At 33.6% G+C, this 8,869-nt stretch overlaps 1 long non-coding RNA gene across 1 annotated transcript in view; it reads left to right on the forward strand.

Moving 5' to 3' along the window:
* Positions 1–1,220: 1,220 nt before the first annotated feature.
* LOC108541418 (uncharacterized) overlaps positions 1,221–8,869 on the forward strand; it is a 97,224-nt gene continuing 89,575 nt past the window's right edge. Inside the window, exons 1-2 of the long non-coding RNA XR_001888956.1 lie at positions 1,221–1,357; positions 7,020–7,134. This is a non-coding gene — a long non-coding RNA (uncharacterized LOC108541418). The remainder of the gene's footprint in view (positions 1,358–7,019; positions 7,135–8,869) is intronic.

Below are 8,869 nucleotides of genomic sequence, written 5' to 3' on the forward strand. Positions count from 1 at the left end.
AATAAAGTGGTCAACAAAGTGCTATTAGTGCAACTTACAGTCTCTGAGTCAGTGTGAATGATTAGAAAGTAGGTTAGAGGTATTTTTAAAATACAGTTTTTTCTTCACTCCAACCAAATAAAGAAGTTAGAGCCTTAATTGAAATGGTTACTTATATACAATATTAATGCATATATGGTTAAGGATTTTGTCAGCATTTCTATTCAACTAACCTTGTTTCAAAGAATAAACAATTATGCTTTCAAAAACTAATGACAAATTTAAATGAGATATTCAAATAATGTTTTCAAATAGTTAAAATGTTCTCCCTTTCAAGAATATTAGGCAAAGAAAATTCAAAGATGCACTTAAAATAGACCAAAACAAAGATATGCTAATTTTACTAATACTTTAAGAAAAAATTTCACTGAAAATTTTCCTACTTAGATTAGGTATACATTGGAAAATGTATGATGATCAGAATTTCTTTGCCATATGTCAGTGCTAACCACATATCTCTGTAGAATTAGGAACAGGAAGAATGCAGGAAATTTATGTGGCATAAATTTACACCTAAAACCATGTGGAGCGTGCACTGTCTCAATCAACCTGGTTTTTTTCCTCATTTAGTGGTTCTCTGCTTTAACCCTGGATTGAGTCTGATATAGTTATGATTTACGATTGGTGGGAGGGGCTAGGACTAAGCTGAAAAGGTAAAGGGAATAAAAAGAAGATTGTCCAATTCTCTTTCTCTGACAATAGCCATCAGCAAAGCTAACTAGAACCTGAATTAGCTTGAGATGTTAGTAAAACACTAGTGACTGCAAAGAGGTTTACATTTTCTCTTCTAAAAAGTTTAAGCTATTCTAAAATGGACTAGGTTCAATATCTGGCCCAAATTATATCCCCATCATGATCTAGACCTAACTTGTTTTCCTTCTCTTTTCACATTTTCTTTTTTTTTTTTTTTTTTGAGACAGAGTCTGGCTCTGTCGCCCAGGCTAGAGTGCAGTGGCCGGATCTCAGCTCACTGCAAGCTCCGCCTCCTGGGTTTACGCCATTCTCCTGGCTCAGCCTCCGGAGTAGCTGAGACTATAGGCGTCCGCCACCTCGCCCGGCTAGTTTTTTTGTATTTTTTAGTAGAGACGGGTTTCACCATGATAGCCAGGATGGTCTCGATCTCCTGACCTCGTGATCCGCCCGTCTCGGCCTCCCAAAATGCTGGGATTACAGGCTTGAGCCACCGCGCCCGGCCCTTTTCGCATTTTCTTTAGATTCAGCCCAGGGTCAGAAATCCAGGCTCCTTTGCCCATCTAATAAGAAAGAATGAAAGTTGAAAGCCACTCTCAGAAATGGACATGTAAGGAGACATACCCAGGTAACACGGACACAATTCCGCTTTAGTATTTTGAATACTGTCATTAATCAGAGTGGTTCTCTTCTGACATTGATTCCAACCGTCTCACCAACAGTAAAAGGAGCCATTAATGAAAGTCTGCTTATCAGTAGCCCTTTTACATTAGATTATTTCTACATCAAAGTAGTTCTTTCAAGTTAAAGGTGATAGCAAAAGAATTCAAACCTGGACCATACTGATGCTATAGATATAACTACTAATTTACAGTAAATCAAACAATAGAAAAACATGCTGAATTACATCACAGGTATGCAGTCAGACAAATACAGAATGCATCTATAAGACACAAATATTGAAAGAAAAAAATAAAGAGGGAAAGGAAATGACTCTGGATGAAAACAAATCGAAGAAATAAACCAAATGCAACATTTTTAAACTTTTATTTTAAGTTCAGTGGTACATATGCAGGTTTATTACATAGGTAAACTTGTGTTAAGGGGGTTTGTTGTACAGATTATTTCATTACCTAGGTATTAAGCCTAGTATCCATTAATTATTTTTCCTAATCATGTCTCTCCTCTCACCCTCCATCCTCCATAAAGTCCCCGTGTGTGTTACCCTCTACGTGTTTATGTGTTCCCATGATTTAGCTCCCACTTATAAGTGAGAACTTGCTGTATTTGATTCTCTATTCCTGTGTTAGTTTGCTAAGAATAATGGCCTTCAGCTCCATCCATGTCCCTACAAAGGACATAACCTCATTCTTTTTTTATGGTTGCATAGTGTCCCATGGTGTACATAGGGTGCATTTTCTTTATCCAGTCTATTGATGATGGGAATTTAGGTAGATTCCATGTATTTGCTATTGTGAATAGTACTGCAATGAACAGGTGCATGCATTTGTCTTTATAATAGAATGATTTCTATCCCTTTGGGTATATACCCAGTAATGGGATTGCTGGGTTGAATGGCATTTCTGTCTTTAGGACTTTGAGGAATTGTCACACTGTCTTTCACAATGGTTGGACTAGTTTACACTCCCATCAACAGTGTAAACATGTTCCATTTTCTCCACAACCTTTCCAGTATCTGGTTTTTTTTTTTTTTTTTAACTTTTTGATAGTAGCCGTTCCGACTAGTGTGAGATGTTATCTCATTGTGATTTTGATTTGCACTTCTCTTATGATCAGTGATATGATTTGACTGTGTCCCCACTCAAATCTCATCTTGAATTATAGTTCCCATAATCCCCACATGTCCTGGGAGGGACCTGGTGAGAGGTAATTGTATCATGGGGAGTTTACCTCCATGCTATTCTCATGATAGTAGTGAGTTCTCACGAGATCTGATGGTTTTATAAGGGGCTTTTCCCCCTTTTGCTCAGCACTTCTCCTTACTGCCGCCATGTGAAGAAGGACACGTTGTTTCCCCTTTCACCAGGGTTATAAGTTTCCTGAGGCCTCCCAAGCCCTGCAGAACTGTGAGTCCATTAAAACTCTTTCTTCTATAAATTACCCGGTCTTGCGTATGTCCTTATAGCCGCATGAGAGTGGACTAATATAGTCAGTGATGTTGAGCTTTTTTTTCATCTGATTGTTGGCTGCATGTGTGTCTTCTTTGGAAAAGTGCCTATTCATGTCCTTTGCTTACTATTGTATAGTGTTGTTTGTTTTCTTCTTGTAAATTTGTTTAAGTTCCTTATAAATTCTAGATATTAGATCTTTGTCAGATGCATAGTTTGCAAAAATGTTCTCCCATTCTGTAGGTTATCTGTCCACTATGTTGATAGTTTATTTTGTTGTGCAGAAGCTCTTTAATTTAATTAGATCCCATTTGTCAATTTTTGCTTTAGTTGTGATTGCTTTTAGTGCCTTTCTTATGAAATCTTTGCCCATGCCTATGTCCTGAATGGTATTGCCCAGGTTTTCTTCCATGGTTTTTATAGTTTCAGGTTTTACATTTAAGTCCTTAATCCATCCCAAGTTAGCTTTTATATACCGTGTAAGGAAGGGGCCCAGTTTCAGTCTTCTGCCTATGGCTAGCTAGTTAGCCCTGCACCATTTATTGAATAGGGAATCCTTTTCCCATTGCTTGTTTTTGTCAGCTTTGTCAAAGATAAAATAACAGTAGGTGTGTGGTCTTATTTCTGGGTTCTCTGTTCTTTTCCATTGGTCTATGTGTCTGTTTTTGTACCAGTACCATGCTGTTTTGGTTACTGTAGCCCTGTAGTATAGTTTGAAGTTGGGTAGTGTGATGCCTCCAGCTTTGCTCTTTTTGCTAAGGATTGTGTTGGCTATTCAGGCTCTTTTTTGGTTCCATACAAATTTTAAAATAGTTTTTTTCTAGTTCTATGAATAATGCCAATTATAGTTTAATAGGAATAGCATTGAATCTATAAATTGCTTTGGGTGGTACGGCTATTTTAACAATATTGATTCTTCCTATCAATGAGCATGAAATGTTTTTCTATATGTGCCATCTCTGATTTCTTTGAGCAGTAGTTTGCAATTCTCCTACAGATTTTTCACCTTCCTAGTTACCTGTACTCCTATGCATTCTATTCTTTTTCTGTCAGTTAGGAATGGGAGTTTCTTCCTGATTTGGTTCTCAGCTTGACTCTGGGTGTACAGGAATGCTAGTAATTTTTGCACATTGATTTTGTTTCCTGAGACTTTGCTGAAGTTGTTTATCAGCTTAGGAAGCCTTGGGGCTGAGACGGTGGGATTTTCTAGATATAGGATCATGTCATCTGCAAACAAGGATAGTTTCACTCTCTCCTAAACAAATGTAAGACAAATTAAAAAACAATTAAAACAAACTTAAGAATTAAGAAATAATTAAAACAAACTTAAGAAATAAATAAACCAAATGCAATTTTTTAATCATGATTTAAACAAGTCAGTCAAAAAACCTACTCACAGCATTTAGGGAAAATTAAATACTGATTGTATATTAGATGACATTAATAATGTAACATTTTTAAAGTGTGAAGCTGCTACTGTGATTATATTTGAAGCCCTAATTTCTGAGAGATATATACTGAAGCTTAGATTTCAGATTTCAAAATGCAGTCTGAGATTTGCTTGAAAACAACTTACTGGTATATATAGATGAAATAAGATTAAATAGTTACTGATATTAAGTATGAATAAAATGTATTCATTATATTCATTTCTTTAGGTTTGTTCAAAATTTTCCACAACAAAAACTTTTAACAAATAATAGCGATGATGGCAAGAGTGTGCTTGTGTGTGTTTGAGTGTGTGTTTGTGTGTTTATATCTTTTGAGGTGAATAATCATCAGCTAAGTTGAGAATTTCTCTTTCTCTGCTGTAAGTGACTAATTTCTCCAACAGGCTTCCCTGTTAAAATATTATTTTACTTTGTCAAAGATCTGCATTATAGAAACAAATGTTAAAGAAACAATGCTGAATATTGGCTCATAGAGACGAAGCAAAGAGAAGGGAGGATTACTAAAGTATATAATTTCAGTGTAGTTATACAAGGTAAGTTTATATTAAAAATGGGACTCTTTAATAAACATTTAGTAAATAGCACATTAAAATGTAAATGACTGAAAATAATCCCCTGAGATTATAAACAAAATAGGGACCTATATTATCACTTCAATTGAGCATTGTACTAGAAATCCTGACTAATACAATAAGATAAGAAAACAATTTTAATCTAAAATTAGAAAGGGAAAATAAAGCTTTTATTAACTACATATGACACATGTTAATGGAGAAAACGCAAAAGAATTTATCAGTACTCACAAGATAATTTATCAATGCCATTCCATTAAAAGTCAATATGCAAAATCAATTGTATTTATACATACTAGCAACAAGTAATTAAAATAAAATGTATAAAATGATACTATGTATAATAGCATTCAAAACATAAAATTCTAGGAATACATTTCTTAAAAGGCATATACTAATGCTACACTGAAACATAGAAAACGTTAGTGAGTACAATTGAAGGTTAAAAGATAATATAATAGAAAATACCATCTTCATGAATTGGAGTGCTACTAGATTCAATTTTGTAAAATGTCAGTTTTCCCTAATTGATCTATTTATTTAANCAACAAGTAATTAAAAATAAAATGTATAAAATGATACTATGTATAATAGCATTCAAAACATAAAAATTCTAGGAATACATTTCTTAAAAGGCATATACTAATGCTACACTGAAACATAGAAAACGTTAGTGAGTACAATTGAAGGTTAAAAGATAATATAATAGAAAATACCATCTTCATGAATTGGAGTGCTACTAGATTCAATTTTGTAAAAATGTCAGTTTTCCCTAATTGATCTATTTATTTAATATAATTCTAATAAAAATCTCAGAAGCCTTTTGTTTTCATAAAAAGTCAATTCAAAAATATATACGAAAATGCCAAGGATATTCAAGACAAACTAGAAGAAGTACAATGTTAGGGGTTGTTCACCACCAGATATAAAGATACATTGCAAGCTAGAGTAATTAAAGCAGTATTGCTGAAAAAGATAGGCCAAAAAAAAATCAATAAAACAAAATAGAAAGTGTAGAAACAGACCCGCCTGTATGGCGAGTTGATTTACAACAAAAGTAGCATGGCAGTGCAGGGCATGTTTTTTAGGAAATGATGATGGATCAATTAGATGTGCATATGGAAAACAGTGAGTCTTCACCTACTTCATACTGAAGTATTCCAAATATTTTGTAGATCTAATGTGAAAGATATTTTAAAAACTATCCTTAGATGGAAGAATGTAAACAGGACAGCAAATGCATGAACCATAAATTAAAATTGTTAAATCTGATTATATCACAATTAAAAGTTTATTTTAATCAATAGAAAAAATTAAAAGAGTAAAAAGGCAAATCCAAGAGTAGGAAAATATATCAGATTGAGAAAGAGAGACACAATGGTAAAGAGAGAGAGATATATAGACATAAATGTATCTCACAATGCATTTGTATCCAGAATACATAAAGAATTTCTATAAGTCAATAAGAAAGGAGAAACCCAGTTAAAAATGGAAAACTTTGCTGATTAGGCACTGCTCAAAAGAGAAAAACTAAAATGCTACCAAACATGACATGCTTCACCTTATTAGTCAATTAAAACTAAATGGATTACTGCCACACACCCCAGAATAACCCTAAGATAACGGGTTAATAAAGATGCAAAGCAAGTAGAATTCTCATACTCTTCTTCTGGAACTATAAATTGGCACAACACTTTTGGACGGCAGTTTGGAAATATCTACAAGTGCTGAACATATGCATCACCTATGGTCAAGTAATTTCTCTCTATGGATATATGCACCAAAATGTATGTTAAAAATGTTCATGGCAGGACTATTCATAATAGAACCAAAGGGGCAACAACCCAAAGATACAGCAGTAGAATGGATAAATAAATTATAGTATGTTCAAGCAATGGAACACCATATAACAACAAAAATGATTGAATCTCACAAATTCAATGTCGAATAAAAAGAGCAAGCACACAAAAAGTACATACAGTATGATTTATCTACAGTATATAAATTTCAAAATCAGGCATACATGATGTATGGTACTAGAAGCCAGATAGTATTGACACTGAAGGGTGGTAGTGACTGGTGCCTCTGGACACAGGTAATGATTTTTTTCTTGATTTTTTCTTTTTACTTTGTCAAAGATCTGCATTATAGAAACAAATGCTGAAGAACCAATGCTGAGTATTGGCTCATAGAGACGAAGCAAAGAGAAGGGAGGATTACTGAAGTATATAATTTCAGTGTAAGTTATACAAGGTAAGTCTTGACTGTATAGATGCAGTTACCTTATTTTAAAAAATCCATCCAGCAATATATTTATTATTTATGTGCATTTATATATACATATATATGTAGTTGAATTAAAAGTTGAATTTTAAAAATGGAAAAAATATTTTTGCAAGAGTCATACATGTCACCTTGTAGGAAGCAGTCACTATTATGTTTTCATATATGAAACTGGAATATTTGAGGTAAAATAAAAGAGTTGTGTAATTGGAGAAATCCTGGATCATTTGAGTTACAAATCTCTGCAGCTAGTTCCACAAAATACTTGGAAATTTAGTAACCCTCTATAATTTCACTGAAAGGATGTGTATAAGTACTGTTAGAAGTGACTGATAGTTGTCACTTATCTATATGTCTCACTTATCTATATGACTCACTTACTATGTGTCACCTATGAGATATATATGTTTTTGTTTGTCCGTTCGTTCGTTTTTGAGACAGAGTCTTTCTTGTTCTGTTGCCCAGGCTGTAGTGTAGTGATAGGATCTTGGCTTACTGCAACCTCTGTCTCCCAGATTGAAGTGATTCTTGTGCCTTAGCCTCACAAGTAGCTGGGATTACAGACGTGTACCAGCACATCTAGATAATTTTTGTATTTTTAGTAGAGACAGGTTTTCACCGTGTTGGCCAAGCTGGTCTCGAACTTCTGACCTCAGGTGATCCACCCGCCTCAGCCTCCCAAAGTGCTGGGATTATAGGGTGAGCCACCGTGCATGGCCAAGATATATACATATGTTTTTAATCTAGATATGCATAAATCCATTTTTTTTTCAGGTTAGAAATATTAATGAAGAAAAATGATTGCATTATTATTTTCTTTATTTACTCTACCATATTAGTGCTTGACTACTTCATTTGTTTCCTGTAATTATGTCCTCTGAGACATGACCATGCCTATTGATTCAAATACACAGAAGTTTTTGGGAATGAATCCATATAAGGCAAAAATATTTCCAATGGGCAAATATAAATTTCGTGGCTAGACCAATTTTTGTGCAGATAACACTGCAATCATCAACGGTTGATCTTGTAGTTTTAGGGTTAAGCCCTGCATCAATATAGATGTGAATTTCCTTTCCAAATAGCCGTTCTGCTGGAGTTTCTCTTGTCGTCAGTTTCATTTTTGATCAAAGAGCAAGCATGGAGATTTGGATCACGATGAACTACTGATTCCAAACTTCCTAAACACTACTAATCCTCTCATTTTTAATGTAGGTATTTTGGATATGATATAATCATTTATTTCAACATTTCCTTCCTTCAAAATTGTTGAAGGTTTATATTTAAATATATTTTACCTCTGTGTAAATTTGCTTTATTTAGCAGTAAGCATAGAATTCTGCAGTTATGGGCATAAAACAAAATGAAAATACTCCACAAATAAAAGGTATAAGTATAGCATTATTATTTAGGTATAAGTATAGCATTATTATTATTATCTATCTATTCAACATTCTTTTCCACAGAACACTGAAGGTAAAACTTAGTCACTGAATGATCAGCTTCCAATTAAATAAATTTTGTTAATGCCTTTTCATTAACATGGCTTTTGTTAATATGTTAGTAGCTATATATTTTCTCTTAAAGTGGTAAATAAAATGCAATGTCTCAAGCCACATATTAAAATCAGCCTCATAACTGTCATTATACTTCTTGCTTTATTTTACTTATAGATATTTAAAGTTTAGAATATGAAAATGAATAT

The sequence above is a fragment of the Rhinopithecus bieti genome, unplaced genomic scaffold (genome assembly GCF_001698545.2).
Source record: "Rhinopithecus bieti isolate Rb0 unplaced genomic scaffold, ASM169854v2 scaffold_19966, whole genome shotgun sequence".
NCBI classification, from domain to species: Eukaryota; Metazoa; Chordata; class Mammalia; order Primates; family Cercopithecidae; genus Rhinopithecus; species Rhinopithecus bieti.